Consider the following 21,702-nt stretch of genomic DNA (forward strand, 5'->3'; position numbering starts at 1 on the left):
TCTTTTCTTTTCTTTTCTTTTTCTTTTCTTTCCCTCTCTTGATTAAATGTTTCCGTGATCATTTTAAGCTTTTGATTGGATTCCAAAGTTCCCCTTCCCCCTCAGTGGATTCTGACAGTTGTTACCAGGTTTTGGTTGCTTCTGTGGAGGTACAGACTTTTAAGGGCCCCTTCTCCACTCTTCTTTGCTGATATCTCAATCAATGTTTTTTTTATTTTTTGGCTGTTTTAAAAAATTCCTCAGTGAAAGAATCCTTTCTGGGTTATTTTGTTAGTAAGAAAAGCCTGCACCAGACATTTGACAAGATTCAGTTGCATGGAGTGAATAAATTAGGCAAGGACTGCTCCTGACAGAAAAAGGAATCTATAAGACTTAGAAGCAGGCTTAGAAACACTCCAAACTGTCTCTTCAACTAGAAAGACAGACATTAAGTATATGATTTTCATTAACCAATCAAGTATAATAATCCTAATAAAGAAAAAGTGTTTTTGTATTTATTATGCTTTGAGTGACTTATGAATTTACCTGTTTAAGTCAGTGCACTTGATGAGAATTTTCTACCAAAGAAATTGCAGTGTGTTCTAATAATTATTTTCCTAGAGTGCATTACAATTTTATCATGTGCTTATACAGTATTAAGTCAATAGTAAATGTAGAAGAACCATTAAATTTTTATGTTTCAGGCATTTATTTTTCTTTAGGATACATTTAAGCGATAAATTATTTATTGTAAATGGATATTTGGGGAGCTAAGTGCTAATTAGGAAATTTTTGCCCATTGTTCCTCAATTAGTAGATTAGCATTAATAGAAGTATATTTGAATGATATAAATTTAATGGTTTAATTTCATTAATGTGGTTAAAATAATAAATGCATCAGTTCAAAATACAAAAGGAATTTGCTTCCAATAGTGGACATTATTTCACTGGTGGAAGGAACACTAAGGATTTGAACCTATTTATTCCTTTGATTGATAAATCCACCATATCAGAGTAAGTAAAATGGAAGGCCTCACCTCCGACCACAGAGTTTCACACTGCTAGATTCTGTTTCTGTCCATTCCCTGGAAGGTAAGGTTAAGTCAGACATGCAAGATGTTGTTTATTAGGCTGAATGCTCTGATGAGCGTTTTGTATCATAATGGAAGTGTGGTCAACAGAATTCCAAAGATATTCTTCAAGATTCCAATCCCAAGATTATTTACCAAGCACTAATCTAGATACTACTGTGAGGGCCTTCACAGAAAAATAAGGTTACTAATCAGCTGAATTTATATTATAGAGATTATTCTGGATTATAGATTACCTCAATGTAATCATATGAATCCATAAAAACAGAAGAAGGCAGAAAAGTTAAAGAGATGAGGCAAAGTGAGGTAGAAGGGGAGGTCAGAGAGATTCTAAGCATGAGAAGAGCTCTACTTGCCATTATTGGCTTTAATGATGGAAGAACAGGGCTATGAACTAGAGAATGGGGGGTGACTTCTAAGAAACTAAGAGACATGTCACTGGCCAACATGAAAATGAGAACCCTAGTTCTGTAATCAAATGGACCTGATTTCTGCCAACAACCTGGGAAAACTTGGAAGAGGATCCATCTTTAAAATCTGTAGACGGGAATGCAGCCCTACTAACATCTTGATATCCATCTTGTGAAATCCAGAAGAGAGAACCAGCTCAGCCATGCTGTGCCTAGATTTCTGACCTATAGAACTATGAGATTTTAAACTGTTAAGCTTGTAATCATTTATGATGACAGCAATAGAAAACCAATACAAAAAAAAATGTAAAACAGACACCATTTAGAAAATATTCATGGCAGGGCACCTGGATGACTCAGTTGGTTAAGTGTACAACTCTTGATTTCAGCCCTGCTCATGATCTTGGAGTCGTGAGACAGAGCCCCACATTGGGCTTTGTGCTCAGTGGGGAGTCTGCTTGAGGTTCTCTTTCTCCCTCTTTCTCTCCTCTGCCCCTCCTCCTGCTCTCTCTGTCTCAAGTAAATAAATAAATCTTTTTTAAAAAAGAAAATATTCATGGCAAGAGGCAATGGTGTTGAAAGTGGAAATGGCATCAAATGTCCAGATGCAGCAGCATCCAGGAGTAGTATCCTACTGAGATCATTCCTGTGCTTTAACTTCTTATGTATTTCTGCTGCATAACTTCCTTTGGTCTCTGACCATTTTTTATAACTAGTTTTGCCACAGACTAGGTCCTAGAAATTCCTATTCTGCTTAAGGCTGGACAGAGTTGGTTTCTGATGCTTGTGATCAAGAAACTTGAAGTGTATAGACATTGAAAATAGAGAATAGTGTAAGCAATGGAACTCAATGGTTAATACCGGTATTTGGAAGGATTTATCTTAACTATTTGGAGCTAATATAGTCTTCTAGGTACGGGGCTAAGTCCATTGCATATAATGGAATACCTCCAGTGATCACCTGTAGTCACCTACACCACTCAGAAGTGCTTTCTGAGGCAAATATTGAATGACCATTTTGCTGTTGGTATGAATGAAAGAGAGGAGTATGTCAAGGTGGCTGCTGAAAAAGAATGACAACCACAAATCCTGAAAGATTGTTCAAGGCACTAATTGAAATACAGATATATATATATATAAATACAGATATATATACATATATATATGTGTATATATATATATATATATATATATATATATTTTTTTTTTTTTTTTTTTAGATGACGGGAAGGGCAGAGGGAGAGGGAGAGAGAGAGTGAAACTTAAGCAGGCTCCATGCTGGGCTCAGTCTCACAACCCTGAGACCATGACCTGAGCCAAAATCAAGAGTCAGTCACTTAACTGAATGAGTCACCCACGTGCCCTGAAATCCAGATACTTCCTTGATCTCATCTCATGCTTCAATAGAGAAGAAGCAGTCAAAGTCTAAGCTCAATGTTTGACTTAAATTACAATATCTACTGAAATCAAAGCTTCTCCATATTTTTTATGTCAAAGATAGAAAACTTATTTGGGAAATATTAGAACCCTAATAATTAAATGGAGGATATATGAGAAAATACAGATTTCTTAAACTTCTCTTGTGGGCCAGAAGAACCTCCACTGAATGATATTATCAGTTAAATTCAAAGCTTCACCAGATTTTAGATCAATAGGCAATCATTAGGAAAATATAGAATTTAAAGACGGATATATAGGGGATATTCAGAAGTCTTGTCATTTCCTTGGAAACTAGAGTAGCCTTCTTTCCTTTTGATGAGACTCTCTCACTGTTGCATGAAAATGTTTTCTTTTCATTTTATTTATTTATTTATTTATTTATTTATTTATTTATTTATTTATTTTTGATGTAGTGTTTCATGCTTCATTGTTTGTGTATAACACCCAGTGCTCCATTCAATACATACCCTCTTTAATACCCATCACCAGGCTAACCCATCCCCCCATACCCCTCCCCTCTAAAACCCTCAGTTTGTTTCTCAGAGTCCACAGTCTCTCATGGTTCTTCTCCCCCTCCGATTTCCTCCCCTTCATTTTCCCTTCCTACTATCTTCTTTTTTTTTTTAAACATATAATGTATTATTTGTTTCAGAGATACAGGTCTGTGATTCATCAGTCCTACACAATTCACAGCACTCACCATAGCATATACCCTCCCCAATGTCTATCACCCAGCCACTGCAACCTTCCCACCCCCCACCACTCCAGCAACCCTCAGTTTGTTTCCTGAGTTTAAGAATTCCTCATATCAGTGAGATCATATGATACATGTTTTTCTTTCACGGACTTATTTCACTTAGCATAATACCCTCTAGTTCCATCCACGTTGTTGCAAATGGAAAGATTTCATTTTTTTGATGGCTGCATAAGATTCCATTGTAGATATATACCACTTCTTCTTTATCCTTTCATCTGTTGATTGACATCTTGGCTCTTTCCATAGTTTGGCTATTGTGGACATTGCTGCTATAAACATTGGGGTGCACGTGCCCCTTCAGATCACTACATTTGTATCTTTGGGGTAAAAACCCAGTAGTGCAATTGCTGGGTCATGCAGTAGCTCTATTTTCAACTTTTTGAGGAACCTCCATACTGTTTTCCAGAGTGGCTGCACCAGCTTGCATTCCCACCAACAGTCTAGGAGGGTTCCCCTTTCTCCACATACACTCCAACATCTGTCGTTCCTGAATTGTTAATTTTAGCCATTCTGACTAGTGTAAGGTGGTATCTCATTGAGGTTTTGATTTGGATTTCCCTGATGCCGAGTGATGTTGACCACTTTTTCATATGTCTGTTGGCCATTTGGATGTCTTCTCTGGAGGTCTTCTGTTCATGTCTTCTGCCCATTTCTTGATTGGACTCTTGTTGAGTTTGATAAGTTCTTTATAGATTTTGGATACTAGCCCTTTATCTGATATGTCATTTGCAAATATTCTTCTCCCATTCTGTCAGTTGTCTTTTGGTTTTGTTGACTGTTTGCTGTGCAAAAGCTTTTTATCTTGATGATGTCCCAACTGTTCATTTTTGCCCTTACTTCCCTTGCCTTTGGCGTTGTTTCTAAGAAGAAGTTGCTGCAACTGATGTCGAAGAGGTTGCTGCCTGTGTTCTCCTCTAGGATGTTGATGGACTCCTGTCTCACATTAAGGTCTTTCATCCATTTGGAGTCTTTTTTTGGGTGTGGTGTAAGGAAATGGTCCAGGTTCATTCTTCTGCATGTGGCTGCCCAATTTTCCCAAAACCATGTGTTGAAGAGACTGTCTTTTTTCCATTGGACATTCTTTCATGCTTTGTCAAAGTTTAGTTGACCATAGAGTTGAGGGTCCATTTCTGGGCTCTCTATTCTGTTCCACTGATCTATGTGTCTGTTTTTGTGCCAGTACCCAACTGTCCTGATGATGACAGCTTTGTAATAGAGCTGGAGGTCCGGGATTGTGATGCCACCAGCTTTGCTTTTCTTTTTCAACATTCCTCTGGCTATTCGGGGTCTCTTCTGGTTCCATAGAAATTTTGGGTTTACTTGTTCCATTTCTTTGAAAAAAGTGGATAGTATTTTCATAGGGATGGCATTGAATGTGTAGATTACTCTAGGTAGCATTGACATCTTCACAATGTTTGTTCTTCCAATCCATGAGTATGGAACGCTTTTCCATTTGTTTGTGTCTTCCTCAATTTCTTTCATGAGTATTTTATAGTTTTCTGAGTACAGATACTTTGCCTCTTTGGTTACCTATTCCTAGGTATCTTATGGTTTTGGGTGCAATTGTAAATGGGATTGACTCCTTAATTTCTCTTTCTTCGGTCTTTTTGTTGGTGTATAGGAATGCCACTGATTTCTGTGCACTGATTTTATATCCTGCCACTTTACTGAATTCTTGTATGAGTTCTAGCAGTTTTGGGGTGGAGTCTTTTAGGTTTTCCACATAAAGTATCATATCATCTGCAAAGAGTGAGAGTTTGACTTCTTTGCCAATTTGGATGCCTTTCATTTTTTTTTTTTTTTTTTTTTTTTTTTTTTTTTTTTTTGTGGTCCGATTGCTGTGGCTAGGACTTCTAATATTATGTTGAATAGCAGTGGTGATAGTGGACATCCCTGCCACGTTCCTGACCTTAGGGGGAAAGTTCTCAGTTTTTGCCCATTGAGAATGATATTTGCTGTGGGTTATTCATAGATGGCATTTATGATATTGAGGTATGTACCCTCTATCCCTATACTCTGAAGAGTTTTGATCAAGAACGGATGCTCTACTTTGTCAAATGCTTTTTCTGCATCTATTGAGAGGATCATATGATTCTTGTTCTTTCTTTTATTGATGTTTTGTATCACATTGATTGATTTGTGGATGTTGAACCAATCTTGCAGCCCAGGGATAAATCCCACTTGGCCGTGGTGAATAACACTTTTAATGTACTGTTGCATCCTACTGGCTAGTATTTTGGTGAGAATTTTTGCATCCATGTTCATCAAGGATATTGGCCTGTAATTCTCCTTTTTGATGGGGTCTTTGTCTGATTTTTGGTTAAAGGTAATGGTGGCCTCATAAAACGAGTTTTGAAGTTTTCCTTCCATTTCTATTTTTTGGAACAGTTTCAGAGGAATAGGTATTATGTTGTCTTTAAATGTTTGGTAGAATTCCCCTGGGAAGCCATCAGCCGTGGGCTTTTGTTTTTTGGGAGATTTTTGATGACTGCTTCAATTTCCTTAGTGGTTATAGGTCTGTTCAGGTTTTCTGAAGGAAAACCTAGGAATGCACCTATTTCTCCTAGATTATCTAATTTTCTGGTATATGGTTGCTCACAATATGTTCCTACAATTGTTTTTATTTCTTTGGTTTTGGTTGTGATCTCTTTCATTCATGATTTTATCTATTTGGGTCATCTCTCTTTTCTTTTTGATAAGTCTAGCCAGGGGTTTATCAATCTTAATAATGCTCTCAAAGAACGAGCTCCTAGTTTCGTTGATCTGTTCTACTGTTTTTTGGTTTCTATTTCATTGATTTCTACTCTGAATCTTTATTATTTCTCTTCTCCTGCTGGGTTTAGGCTATATTTGCTCTTCTTTCTCCAGCTCCTTTAGGTCTAGGGTTAGGTTGTGTATTTGAGACTTTTCTTGTTTCTTGAGAAAGGCTTGTATTGCTATATACTTTCTTCTTAGGACTGCCTTTGCAGCATCCCAAAGATTTTGAACAGTTGTGTTTTCATTTTCATTGGTTTCCATGAATTTTTTAAATTATTTTTTTTAAAGATTATTTATTTATTTATTTGAAAGAGAGAGAATGAGAGACAGAGAGCACCAGAGGGAAGTGGGTCAGAGGGAGAAACAGACTCCCTGCTGAGCAGGGAGCCCGATGCGGGACTCGATCCTGGGACTCCAGGGTCATGACCTGAGCCGAAGGCAGTCGCTTAACCAACTGAGCCACCCAGGTGCCCTTTTTAATTATTTTTTTATTTTCCTGGTTGACTCATTCATTTTATAGTAGGATGCTATTTAGCCTCCATGCATTTGAGTTCTTTCTGTCTTTCCTCTTGTAATTGAGTTCTAGTTTCAAAACATTGTGGTCTGAAAATATGCAGGGAATGATCCCAATCTTTTGGTACCAGTTGAGACCTGATTTGTGACCTAGGATGTGATTTATTCTGGAGAATGTTCCATGGGCACTAGAGAAGAATGTGTCTTCTGTTGCTTTGGGATGGAATGTTCTGAATATATCTGTGAAGTCCATTTGGTCCAGTGTGTCATTTAACGTCTTTATTTCCTTGTTGATCTTTTGCTTAGATGATCTGTCCATTTCAGTCAGGGAGGTGTTAAAGTCCCCCACTATTAGTGTATTGTTGTCAATGTGTTTCTTTGCTTTTGTTATTAATTGTCTTATATAATTGGCTCCTCCCATGTTAGGGGCATAGATATTTACAATTGTTAGATCTTCTTGTTGGATAGACCCTTTAAGTATGATGTAGTGTCCTTCCTCGTCTCTTATTATAGTCTTTGGTTTGATTTCTAATTTGTCTGATATAAGGATTGCCACCCCAGCTCCCTTTTGGTGTCCATTAGCATGGTAAATGGTTTTCCACCCCCCCACTTTCAATCTGGAGGTGTCTTTACGTCTAAAATGAATCTTGCAGACAGCATATTGATGGGTCTTGTTTTTTTATACAATCTGATAGCCTGTGTCTTTTGATTGGGGCATTTAGGCCATTTACATTCAGGGTAACTATTGAAAGATATGAATTTAGTGCCATTGTATTGCCTGTAAGGTGACTGTGACTGTATATTGTCTGTGTTCCTTTCTGGTCTATGCTGCTTTCAGGCTCTCTCTTTGCTTAGAGGAGCCCTTTCAATATTTCTTGGAGGGCTGGTTTCATGTTTGCAAATTCCTTTAGTTTTTGTTTGTCTTGGAAACTTTAATCTCTCCTTCTATTTTCAATGACAGCCTAGCTGGATATAGTATTCTTGGCTGCATATTTGTCTCATTTAGTGCTCCTACTATATCATGCCAGTCCTTTCCTACCTGCCAGGTCTCTGTAGATAAGTCTGTTGCCAATCTAATGTTTCTACAGTTGTAGGTTATAGATCGCTTGTCCTGAGCTGCTTTCAGGATTTTCTCTTTATCTCTGAGACTCATAAGTTTTACTATTAGATGTCAGGGTGTTGACCTATTTTAATTCATTTTGAGGGGGGTTCTCTGTGCCTCTTAGATTTTGATGCCTGTTTCCTTCCCCCAAATTAGGGAAGTTTTCTGCTATAACTTGCTGCAATATACCTTCTGCCCCTCTCTCTCTTTCTTCTTCTGGGATCCCAATTTTTCTAATTTTTTTTTTGTCTTATGGTATCACTTATATCTCGAATTATGCCCTTGTGATCCAGTAGTTGTTTATCTCTCTTTTCTCAGCTTCTTTATTTCCCATCATTTGGCCTTCTGTATCACTAATTCTCTCTTCTGCCTCATTTACCTAGCAGTTAGAGCCTCCATTTTTGATTGCACCTCATTAATAGCCTTTTTGATTTTGACTTGGTTAGATTTTAGTTCCTTTATTTCTCCAGAAAGGGTTTCTCTAATATCTTCCATGCTTTTTTCAAGCCCAGCTAATATCTTTAAAATCATCATTCTGAACTCTAGTTCTGACGTCTTAGTAATGTACGTATTGATTAGGTCCTTGGTAGTCAGTACTGCCTCTTGTTCTTTCTTTTGAGCTGATTTTTTCCATTTTGTCATTTTGTCCAGGGGACAATAGGTGAATGAGAAAACAAAATGCTAACAGCGTAACAATGACCCCAGAAAAATATACACTGAACAAATCAGAAGAGACCTGTAACTGGGAGGAAAGAATGGGAAAGAAAGAAAAAAGAAAAAAAAAGATAAAAAAAAAAGAATACGATCAAATATGATCAGGCTGGTGCATAGATCAGTGCCACACACTACATTTTGGGCATATATTGATCTATTAGAAGAAAGTGCCTCCCCAATTTTTTAAAGAAAGAAAAACATATATGTACAAAAATAAGGGTGAATATGATGAAGGGATGGAATATGACTGTAAAGATGAAAATTATAAAAGATTTTATAAAAGGAATTGATAAGATAAGAAGTTGGTTGAAAAAAGAAAGAAGAGAAATTTAAAAAAAAGGAGGGGGAGAGAATGTGATCAGGCAAGAGACCAGAACAAAGCCATACATTAGAGATTTAGGGTATATTTTGGTCTGTTAGAAGAAACTGTATTCCAAAATTTTAAAGAGAGAACAACATATATATAATATATATATATATATATATATATACCAAAAATGAGGTTAACTACTATGAAGGGATTGAATATGACTCTAAAAATGAAAAATAAAAAAGATTTTTTAAAAAAGGCATTGAGAAGATGTTGGTTTAAAAAGGGAAAAAGAAAAATTCAAAAAAAAGAAAAAGAAAAAGAAAAAAAATTAACTCTGAAAGACTAAAGAATCATGGTAAAAAAGCCATGAATTCTATGTGCAGTATTCCCCTAGCCCTGGAGTTCTGCCGTTCTCATTGATCGGTAAACTTGGTCTTGGCTTGCTGGCTGTTCTTGCAGATCTTCTGGGGGAGGGGCCTGTTGCCGCGGTTCCCAAATGTCTTTGCCGGAGGTGGAATTGCCCCGCCCTTGTCAGTCCGGGCTAAGTAATCTGCTCAGGTTTGCCTCGGGAACTTTTGTTCCCTGCAAGCTTTCTGTACAGCGTTGGAAGACGACAGTGAAAATGGTGGCCTCCCAATCTCCGCCAGGGAGGAGGTGAGAACTCTGGGCCCCGTTCCTCAGTGTGCCCCCAGAGAAAAGCAGTCACTCCCGTCTCCCCGGTCTCCGGCCGCACTCCGTGCTCACCCGGCCTGTGACCGAGCGTTTCTATCTCTGGCACCCGACCCCGTGTGGAGTCTCCAAACCCAGTAGATCCCTGCGGTGCGTTCCCGCACCGCTCCTCCCGGGGAAGGAAGGGGAGTCTCCCCGGCTCTGCTGCTTGTTGGGTCCCTGCTGGAGGAGCCGTGCCCCGACTGGGCTGCGGATCACAGTTTATGGCCACCCCGAGCTGAGAGCCCGCGCCTCAGCTCTGTCTCTGCAGCCGGCTTCCCCGCTCCGATACCTGGGAGCTCTGCCGCACTCAGGCACCCCCGGTCTTTCTGTGACCCCGAGGGTCCTGAGACCACACTGTCCCACGAGGGTTCCACCCCCCGCTTAGCCACTGGAGCGACGTCCCTCCGCGGGGCCAACTTCTAAAAGGTCCGATTTTGTGCTCCGCGGCTCTAGCACTTGCCAGAAGCGGCCGACGGAGGCCCCCTCCCCCGCCGTCTATCCTCCCGAATATCGCCTCGGATTCACTTCTCCGCACGTCCTACCTTCCAGAAAGTGGTCGCTTCTCTGTTCAGAGAGTTGTTGCTACTCTCCTGTTCGATCTCCTGTTGAGTTCGTGGGTGCTCAGAATGGTTTGATCCGTATTCAGCTGAATTCCTGAGACCAGACCAAATCCAGGTCTCCTACTCCTCCGCCATCTTGCTCTGCCCCCCCAGCATGAAAGTGTTTTAAGTAACTTTCTTGCCAAAACTATTTGCTTTAAATATTAAGTATTTCTTTTCTTCTTAGCCTCTTATCTGAGCATTCCTAAATCCTACTTACCTCCCCCAAGGTCACAAACACTATAATCTACAATACTTCTGGAAAAAATTATAAACTCACCTTCATAAAAATGTTTTCATATTAAAAAATATATTAATGAATTACTAATTCATGTTGACAAAAATCTGGGAAACATGTATAGGGATGGATCTGAGCTTTTTTTTTTTTTAAAGATTTTATTTATTTATTTGAGAGAGAGAGAATGAGAGATAGAGAGCATGAGAGGGATGAGGGTCAGAGGGAGAAGCAGACTCTCTGCTGAGCAGGGAGCCCGATGTGGGACTTGATCCTGGGACACCAGAGCTTTTTTTAATGAGTGATCATTACTTTTGATTTGATCAAATTAATATGATTCCAGTATGCAAGTCAGATTCCCTGGAAGTGATTTTAATTGTTTTCTTGGATGGATGCTGAAAATCTGAAACCTGGAACTCAAAGGTGATAAAAGAACAGAAAAGCCTTGTCATAATACATAGAGGAAGCCCCTAAGACTTTGGGATTAGAAGACTGCAGTGCATTGGTCATGTGTTATTCTAGAGCATTTCTTAATTGTATTTCCTGAGAAATACCAAAAATTCTCTAAGACTTTGAGAAAAATATTGTGTCACGAGAGCACCAACATCTATGAAACATGCTTATTAGTAATTTGCTTAGGATTCAAGATGCTTTTGAGAGACTGTACTTGAAATAGGTTTCTGGTTTTGGTGGGCAGCAGGATTGCAGAGGAGGAGAAGACAGGTGGTTGCATTTAATCTCCAGAATAAAAAGGCCAGCATGGTAAACAGACTTTTGAGGGTCTTTGACCTTGATTAATGATTATGAGATCCTCTAGGACAAAGCAGATTCAGAATTGCTAGAAGTTTCCAAATTTCTAAATGGAACAATAGGTTGTATATGTTAGGAGAGAATAGAGCTTCATGTGTGGTAAGCTTAGGCTAATTCTGAGGAATCATGATATGTATTTGCCATCCTAATACCAACACCTGAATCAGTTCCTGGATCTAGTTGTCCTAACTTATTTATTTATTTATTTATTTATTTATTTATTTATTTATTTATTTAAGTTTTACTTAGTTAACATACAGTGCAATATTGGTTTCTGGATCCAATTATCCTCAAATTAAATGGAGGCAGATAGCATCCACACCTGACCTTGTAATGATATCAAAGTATGTAACATGATTCTTTCTCCAAGTCCTTCTTTACGGGATATGAAGCTACTTACCACAAAAGAGGGGAAATATCTAGACATTTTGTGGATTAGTAGATACTAACTCAATCCTAAGACTATTGCTCAAAAAACCCTGAAATACCACTGTGCTCCATTAAAGTGGCAGCTTATGGAATATCAGATAATCAGTAGATATTTGGCTTGATGGACTCCAAAATCATTCTCTTTCCCTTTCCTAGTTATATAGTATATATTTGAAATGAAAAATTCTATATTTGAAATACATTACACACACACACAGGGAAATTCCCCACACATTTTTGTGACCCAGAAATAAAGGTTATTTTGGTACCATTGTGTCCCTTGGAACTTCTTTCTCTAAATGAAATGGTAAATGAAAAGTAATACCCCATCCCTAGGGGAATATTTTCCTCCCGAAAGAGATTATTGCTGCCATCAAAGACTCGAAACATGCAGGAGTGGTGATTCTTTTTTTTTTTTTTAAAGATTTATTTATTTGTTTTAGAAAGAGAGAGCAGGGAGAGGGAGAGAAAGAGAGAATATTCAAGCAGACTCCCTCCTGAGCATGGAGCCCTGTATGGGGCTTGATCCCAGGACCTGGGGTCATGACCTGAGCTGAAATCAAGAGTCAGATGTTTAACTGACTGTACCACCCAGGTGTCCCAGGGGTGGTGATTCTTAATGTAACTCTACTTATCTCTCTAATTGTGGAGTTGCAGAAAGTGAGGAACCTCATAGAATGAGCATGAATTATCTTAAATGGTATAGATTTAACTCCAACTGTAACTGCTGTTCTGGATGTGATTTCTTTGCTAGAGCAACTCAGCACACTCACTGGCACCTGGACTGCATGTGGATTTGGAAATGCTTCTCCTCTCTCTCCTAATAAATAGAAAAAATCAGCAGAAGTTTGCCTGAACAAACAAGAAGAGCAACATGCCCTCTCTGTCTTGTCTCATGGTTTCAACCATGTCCAAATTAGTTTCCAGGACCCTTGACTGCCTCATCAATTGTGGCAATTTGTTTTTCCATGTGGTCAGGACATTGGAGGGGCAAGTTTGGAAAACTGTAACAGAGATTTACAGAGGAGGCATGCAACTTTTCAGAAGACACAGGCTGTGAGGCTATTTTGGGTTGCTTACCAAAGGGTCATACCCACGGTGGAGGAGGCTCTTAATAGTCAGTACTGGTTTTCCTGAAGTATCTTTGTGCTAGTTATATATTTCAAGTGGCCATGGAAAAAGGTTAAATGCTCAGGGTGGCTTAAAAACATGGACTTCCCCTTTACCAAGATCGTTCAGGCTACTCCCACTAAAGGATGTCCAATTTGCCATCCATATAAGTAACATTAAAATACAGATATATATGACATCTTAGGAGGAGCAGCCAGATGTTTTGTAACAAGATAATAACATTGAAACCTTTCTAAGATAAGTTGCTACTTTTCCTCATTGGAAGACATATTTAATATGGATTTGGATGTGTTGTCTTTGTCCATCAAGCATCTGGAAGGAGTGCTATAAAGGGACTTATTATTCTAACATTGTTGGGTTTCTGCATAACATCACTTCTAAGGGGGGTGGAACTTGAAAGAAAACAAGAAAGGAAAAGAATTGCTTTATTTTGATTCATTAGCCTTACCAATATTTGCTGTAACCCAGAAGTATCTGTCATTATAAGATCTTTGAATGGTCTACTGAAGTCTCAGTTACAGTGCTACTTTTAAAAGTTTTGCTTCTTATTTCCATAAGTCTGGGGTCTGCTAGTTTAGAGATATTAGTCCACCAGGGAAGAATATTTCCATCAGGACATACAACAACGTTTCCATTGCATTGAAAGCTAATGCCACCCGGTCATTTTCAGCATCTATGACTCTCAGAAAAATGGAAACAACAGACATTTTAGCATTGGTTGGTGTTATTGATCCTGACTGTAAAGGAAAAATAAGATGATTAATTCATAATGGAGAAGGAAGATTATGGGTGGAACCCATGTGGTCTCTTAAGACACCTTTTTATCTTACCACTTAGGATAGTAAAATTCGATGAAAAAATAAATAAAACCATACACTGAAAAGACTATGAAAGGCCTGTCTCCAACAACAATAAAAGTTTGAGCAATCAGTTAGGTTAAAAACAGCAACAACCTCCTTGATCAGCTGGGGTGCTAGTTGTAGGCAGATGCAGAATGGGCAACGAGGGAGAGAAGTCCTAAATAGCAACTCTGTTTCATGCATATTTGTCCCAGTGAGGGCAATAACCACTGCGCATGTTTATTTTTGTTGTGTGGTGAGTACATTTACACACCTCAATTTCTGATTTATTTTCTTCCCCCTTCAGCAGTATTTGGGGTATGCTACTTACCATTTGCTTCAAGAAAGATGAATTCCAATGTGTGATGATGGTGTCTGCATATGAGGAATGAATCCTGGACTTTGATCAGGTTCAAATTAATTGACAAGACTCTGAGTTGCCTCCCTTTGGGGAAAGAGTGAGCACGTTTATTGTGGCATGACTGTCTGATGTGCTGAGGATCCATTTTCTCTTTCCCTTCTGGAGGTGTGAGCAGAGGAAGAATAATTTACATAGATGACAAATAGTGGTGGATCCTTCTGTTGTCTTGCCTTCTTGTCTATATGCCTTTTGTAGTTTAGCAAGGTCCCCACTGTGTCAGTTTTGGTGGGATTCCATTTTGGAAGTGAGAAGGACCATGTTTTCTCTTTTCTCATTTCATAGTAGCTGGAATGGGATTGTTTTTTAAGATTTATTTTATTTATTCAAAAGAGGGGAGGGCAGAGAGAGAATCCTCAAGCAGATTTCCCACTGAGCACAGAGCCTGATGTGGGGCTCGATCCCAGGACCCCAAGATCATGACCTGAGACGAAATCAAGAACTGGCCGCTCAACTCACTGAGCCACCCAGGTGCCCCTGGAATGAGATTTATGTCCTAGGCTCAGCTAACTGGGACTCTATGTTGAAGGAGTGATGCTGAGATACAGGAGCATTTTAGAAATGATTTAATTTGGCTTTAGAACAGTCGAGACCCATGGTGGGGTGTTGCAGTTCCGGAAGCTGAGTGCCAGAGGGGGTAGGGACAGTGGAGCTGGGTTAGGTTCCCATTCAGAGCCTTCCTGTGCCTAGTTCTCATGCCTGTTTCCCACTTGACAACCCCCACATGACACAAAGACCTTGAGCTCTCTGATGTCCTCTGTGGCCGAGTTAATAGAATTGGTTTGTGTACCTCTGACTCCAGCTAATATAATAATACTACTTGTATTTTGTTAATACTTGTGTAGTTTTATTTTATTTATTTATTTATTAAAGATTTTCTTTTTAAGTAACCTTTACACCCAATGTGGGGCTCGAACTTACAACCCTGAGATCAAGAGTCGCATGCTCCACTGACAGCCAGCCAGGCGCCCCACTTGTATAGTTTTATATATGTGCATGTTTGTATGTATGTGTAGTTACATGTGCATATACTTATACATATAGATTTATATGTACATATTCTACATAAGAAAATACCAACTTATTGCTAAGTCATCATAATATTTTTTTCATTTTCCTTTCCATTCTTTAGCCTGACATTCACTGTTGATATTCATGAGAAGATAATGGCAAGATATTTTTCCTGTAACCGTATTCTTCCCCTGAATGAGGAGCTACTGTTTATTTCACTTAAACAAGTATAAAATTCATTTTAATTCTACCTTTTACAATTAGATTTCTGATATTGATCACAGAGCACCTTTCTGCATGTGACACTGTGTTAAGTACGATGTAGACTGAATGGACAGCCCTGGGGACCTCCTCGGCAAGGCAGCTCACAGCCCAAGAGAACCAGCGTGATTATAAATAAACATGAACATCCACAGACCAGGACAGACATGGGGGAAATTAATATTTTTATCTATTTATTTGATATGGAGTACAATGGTTGGGTGTCACAAGGAAGATTTGGGAAAGAAATCATATTTTTAAATGAGAAAGAAACATAGAACATTTGAGGACTTTTTTTTTTTTTTTCACCAATAGTCAGTATAATTATTCAACTTGCTGGTAAACTTTACAGATTCAAAATGAGTTCTTCCTCTATTCATTAAGATAGCATCACAAATGCTTGGCATAGACAGCATATGTCTGTGCAGGACAATGTGCTATGTCTGACTGCTAATAAGTCCCTTATGAAGTTGAGTCTTCTGTCTTTATGACATTTGAGCTCCTGGCATACTAATTTTATCTGACACAATACAGTCAGATCCTCCGGATGTGTCTTCGTATTGATCAGTGTCATATAAATAGTTAGTCTTTGTTCCTTTTAAGACGTGATCCTAGAAATAGCTGTCGGGCGAATAATGACAGAAAACTGCATTTATTCTCACATTGTTTAACAGATACAGTTTGGGTTGATATTAGAAAATGTTTAGCAATCGAGTGTATTGTACCAGCAATTTAAGACTTCAAAAGGAAGTTGAAATGTTATCACTACAGCTTTGTGTAAAATTTGACAAAAGTGAGAAATAATTAATATTATCTCTGTTAAATACCAATTAGGCGATTACCTGATCTTTATTTAAAAATTTAAAGTAAAAGTGGGCACTGTTTGTTGCTCACGGATGTTAACTCCTTCATATTTGCCTTTTTTCCCAGTAAGCCATCTACTTCAAGAGAAGCTGGGTCCTTCTCCAAAGGAAGGAAGAAAATGCTGATCAGTCTGAGTTAGCCATGGTGATACAATGACCCTTTTGTCAGCAATTAGTTCAGAAATGAACTTGTGACACAGTTCCGGCCAGTGAGACTTAAGTAGAGATTCTAAGAAAGTTTCTCTTGCCGTTAAAAGGGGAAGAAACTTTTCTCTCCTACCACCACTGGAAGTATCTTTGTGAGAATACAGTGCTTGGAACTGTTGCAGACGTATTACAACCAACAACGACAACAAGTCACGAGGGCAAAGGCCAGTGTGTCAAGATTTGCAGAGCAGGAAGACAAGAAGAACCTGGCTCATGAATTACATCATTAAGCCAGTGAATTATCGCTCAAATTGCCCTACCCTTAGGCTTATTATTATGTGACATTTCAAAGTCATCATTATGTAAACCACTTTTCTGTTAGGTTTTCTGTACTTGCCACTAAAGCATCCTAACTGATTTAATAAATACCTTTATTATCCAAAGAAGACTAAAATTGCTATTCAAGTATATGTAAGTTAGCGTGACACAGTTATAGGGATAGCATTGATTAGATTCTCTTAGGAAAGCAAAACCTCTACAAACTTGAGTATTTTATTATTGGTGTATTGTTACACCACTGCTGAGGATCACAGAGAACATGCTGGAGTGGATAAGGGAAATTGCACATCGTGGTGGAGTCTGCCATGGATGGAGATGGCTTGGATATTGTCATTATTATCATCATCATCATTAGTACAAGCTCTAGTAAGAATCACCGGTGCTCCCTGGACCTCAGTTTTCTTATCAGTAAGGTGAAGTGATTATATAATTTAGTTTCTTAAAACATTCCTTCCACTTCTACATTTTTATCTGGTTTATTTATGTTAAAATCAGATTATGTTTCTTGTAAGAAGTAATTTATAAAATTTCCTAGAACACAGGGAAGATTTTTTTTTTTTTGGTGATTTCCTTTCCTTTCTATGAGATGAAAAGTTATGTACTTTGATAAAAGCACTGCACCAGGTACTGGGAACGAAACACCACGATAACAAAGATGTGACCCAAGCCTTCACTGATCAATGGAAGAGAATCATTTAAAAATAATTACCAATATGAATATGCAGTGGAATCTAAAGAGTCTGAGAATATAGAGAGATGAACTTGAAGGTGGGCTTGAGGGATATGTAGGATTTAGGCATTTGAGGGGTTTGGGGATTTAGAGAGGGGAACAGCATGGGTGAATGGCCAGTGTAGAGTGAAAGCCGAATACATCTGAGAAACAGAAAGGATTCCAATGGAGTTGGGGCCATGGGGAGACATGTGTAAGATGAAGCTGGATAGGAAGGCAGGGACTGGTCTTAGAACACTGTTAAAGATTATGTAACTTCATCACAAAGACAATGGTGATTGTGATTTGGGATATAAAAGGCAAAGTTGGAGGGATCCATGCTTTCATTTTTCCGGACACACTTGCTTTCCTCTGTACTCCAAACATGATTCAACTACTCTCTGGGCATACCCTATCTATCTTTGTGAAATCTGTATTGTCAGGACCTTCACTTCAAGGGGTAGGGGGCATTACACAGGAAGTTCATCATTTTGGTGGAAGAAACTAAAGTGGAATGAAGAAGAATAGTCGAAGATAAATATTTTCTAGGCGACTGAGTGCCCATCATCTGCTTTTAGTGTGGTAATGACTAGACAACCAGATGGTACAAGAAAAGTTGATTGGAGGAGGGAGCAGTATACTGATGTATAGGCTTTTAACACACTTGAAGACTGTTAATAAGTTGAGATAACTACTCCCACCCATACTAAGCAGCCATCGCCTGTCTTAGGAATTAGAATCAGTGCAATCAATAAGAACATCAAAATGCTTTCTTATACTAGTCATGTTGACTTATTATTATCCCAGATGACACCTCATTAAATTTGAATGTAGATCCATCTATTAAAACAACGTTTATATGGATAAAACATAATTTCTCATATTTTAGAGCATTCAGAAATCAAGTCTTAATAAGATTCCAGTATTCTTTCCTTATTTGGAGAGATTTCCTATAATAACTTATTTTTATTTTTGAGACATATTTTTTTTCTTAAGATTTACTTTAGGAAGTCTGACTATAGGGTATTTATAGTCTTCATGGAAAGCATCTATTATTCAAGCCTTGCAATTCACTTATTCTCATTTGTGTAGTGAATTTTTGAGTGTGATATCTTTCCCTTAAGTGTAAGTGTGTGTTTTGATAACTATTGGTTCTGTGGCATATACTTTGGTATCTGTATATTTTACACCAGGGCATCCATGTTTTTCAAGGAAAGAATGAGGAGCATGACAATTTTTCAAGTTGTAAAAATTGATATAAGGAATACCTGTGACATTCCAAACTACGGTGTAATTTTTTTTTTTTTCTGTACTAACCATGACATATTTGGATCTATTTTAAAATCAGCAGCATAGATTTAAAAATTGGGATGTCGTGGAGCATTACCTTGATGCAGACCAAACCTGATTCCAAATATAACTAGAAGAGCTGAACAAAATAAAACAATAACAAAACCTCTACTGAAGCACTGGAGGGCTACCAAAGTGGGCAGCACTTGGATGCCAGGATGCGGTTAAAGAGGGAAGTACATAGCAGTGAGCCTGAAATTCTGTGCTGCTTTTCCACTTAAGTCATATGACAATTAATAAGTGACACAGGTCCAAGAAACTACAAAGTGAAGTGGCAAGTGGCAAGAAGAAACAAGGACTCTGAACGGAGATTTGGCAGTCATATAGGATAAGGGAGACAGAATCTTGGCGTTCCATGCTACCCAGGCAGCCAGGACTTGAGAGACCAAGATGCCAGAAAGAATTAAATCTGTTTAGGTGGGCTCTTTATTCTGTTCCATGTTTCCCATGAAGGTATTTGCTGATTCAGAACTAAGAAGATGAGAAGTCAAATAAGAAGTACCAGTTAATAGTCTAGAAATCCAAACAGAGATTAAGGAAGTCTCATTAAATTGAGAAGATAAAATTGAAGTTAGAAATCTTTAGGAAAAGAGGGCATGATAAATACCCCAGAGTTCCAGTTAGGAACATCGGAGGGCTGTAACTTAGGAGTAAGAACTTCATTGTCTAATACAGTAACCCACAAGCTCTAATGAGGCTACTAGGCATGTAAAGTGTCCCAGGCCAAATGCAGATCTACTCTAAGTGTAAAATACACAGCAGGTATTGAAGCCTTGTTACAAAAAAGAATGCTAATATCTCACTAATAAATTTATAATGATAGCACTTTGAGACAATTATATTTTGGTATATTGGGTTAAATAAAGTAACAATAAAATTACTGTTCTCTTTTGCTTTCTACTTTTTAAATGTGCTATTAGATAATTTGAAATGATAAAGTGGCTCAAGTTACATTTCTATTGAATAGCATTTTGAAAAACTGATTCAGAAATAGACAGGCTCTCAAAAAGACTAAAAGTGAGGTTTTAGTTTGATTATTGCCAGGCAGATTTAAGATGATCTTCACTTTTGCTAACTGCCTACAAAATAGCAAAAGAAAATATTCTCTGGAGAGAGGTGACATGGCCAAAACCTTAGAAAACTGTTGTATATGTTTTTTTTAAATTTGATATTTAATTAACAAGTATCAGGCCTACTAGAAGGTAGGACTAAATAATTATAAAGCATCAGAAAAAGAAAAAAACAGACAATAAATATAGAACCATAGGGGATTCAGATACTGACATTATCAGATGTAGACTTTAAAATAAATGTGATTAATATGTTTAAGAAAATAGATGCCAAAATGGATAATTTTATCCAGTGAGCTACAATGAAAAAAAAAAGAGAAAGCCTAGCATTGAAGAATAAAATAAACAAATTTAAGAAATGAATAGATGGGCTTAACAACATATAAGACACAAAAAAAGAACAGTTAACTGAAAGACAACTTACTAGAAGAGATCCATACTAAAGCAGAGACAGGAAAAGTACAAAATACGTAAAAGAACATAAGCATATTCGTAATGCATTGAAAAGTTAGAATATTCACATAATTTAAATACCTTGAAGGGAGGAGAGAGAGAATGTCTAGAAGTGATATTTGACATGGTATTGGATAAGAATTTTCTAGACATGGTGAAAAGCATCAAGCCCCCGATGTTAAGATTTATAAACATAGATCAGGATAAATACAAAGAAAATTGCATAGAAGCACATCAAAGGTAAAATATTAACAATCAAAAACTTGGAGAAATATCTCAAAATCTCAAAAGCAGCTAAAGAACTTGAGAATATAAACAGTAAGGCTGACAGTTAACTTTACACCAGAAATTATGGGAAAGAGAAGAAAATGGAATGGCATATTTAAAGTGTTTAACTGCTAACTTAGAATTCCATCCACTAAAAATAGTCTTCTAAGATGAAGGTGATAGATATGTTGGCACATACATGCACCAGACAGAATTTATTTCCAGCTGCACACACACACACAAACTATTAAAGGGAGCAATTTAGGAAAGAATAGATTAAGACAAGAAAATGAAGGAAAAACTGAAGAGCAATAAAAGTAGATATTAATAGTACAAATATGTACATATATTTAAATATACTTTGAATATAATAATGATAATAATGATAATACTGTATTCTTTGAAGAATCTTGAACTCTCCAGAAAGTGATGAGGATTAATTTATATTAGACACCCAAATCAAGGATGTATGTGGTTATCTCTATGGTAAAAAAATGAAAGAAAGGAAAATACGTAACTAACAAATGAATAGGGAAGAAAAATGGGATGAAAATCGAAAAAAAATAATAAGATGAGACATTTAAACTCGAATATATCAGTAGTAAAAACTACATCAAATATAAACAGATGAAAAGATTGGATAAATATAATAAATATAGTGAAAAGATTGGATAACTCTTAAAAGATAGGATAATTTTTTACAAAGATTATCAGACTGCATAAAACTAGCAGAAAATTATACATATATATGAAAAATATAGATGATGTATATGACTTGATGTGTCATATATGTATAAGATATAAAACCATATATATTTTAGAAAGTTTAGGAAACTAAAATGGAAAATTTAAGCCATGCAAAACCTAACACAAGAATGTGTATAATGTCCACTTATAATAGCAGGCAATGTAGACTTTAAGTCAAAAGAGTTATATAATGATAAAAGGTTCAATCTAACAGGATGACATAAAAATTCTAAATTT

The 21,702-nt window shown here is 37.5% G+C and overlaps 1 long non-coding RNA gene across 1 annotated transcript in view; it reads left to right on the top strand.

Annotated features, from left to right (window-relative positions):
- Nucleotides 1-16,656, top strand: part of LOC141370831 (uncharacterized) — a 32,991-nt gene extending 16,335 nt beyond the window's left edge. Inside the window, exons 2-3 of the long non-coding RNA XR_012375242.1 lie at nucleotides 15,381-15,486; nucleotides 16,451-16,656. This is a non-coding gene — a long non-coding RNA (uncharacterized lncRNA). The remainder of the gene's footprint in view (nucleotides 1-15,380; nucleotides 15,487-16,450) is intronic.
- Nucleotides 16,657-21,702: the final 5,046 nt, after the last annotated feature.

The sequence above is a fragment of the Callorhinus ursinus genome, unplaced genomic scaffold, assembly GCF_003265705.2.
Source record: "Callorhinus ursinus isolate GAN/ISIS: 27379988/994484 unplaced genomic scaffold, GSC_fseal_2.0 scaffold47, whole genome shotgun sequence".
Classification (NCBI taxonomy): domain Eukaryota; kingdom Metazoa; phylum Chordata; class Mammalia; order Carnivora; family Otariidae; genus Callorhinus; species Callorhinus ursinus.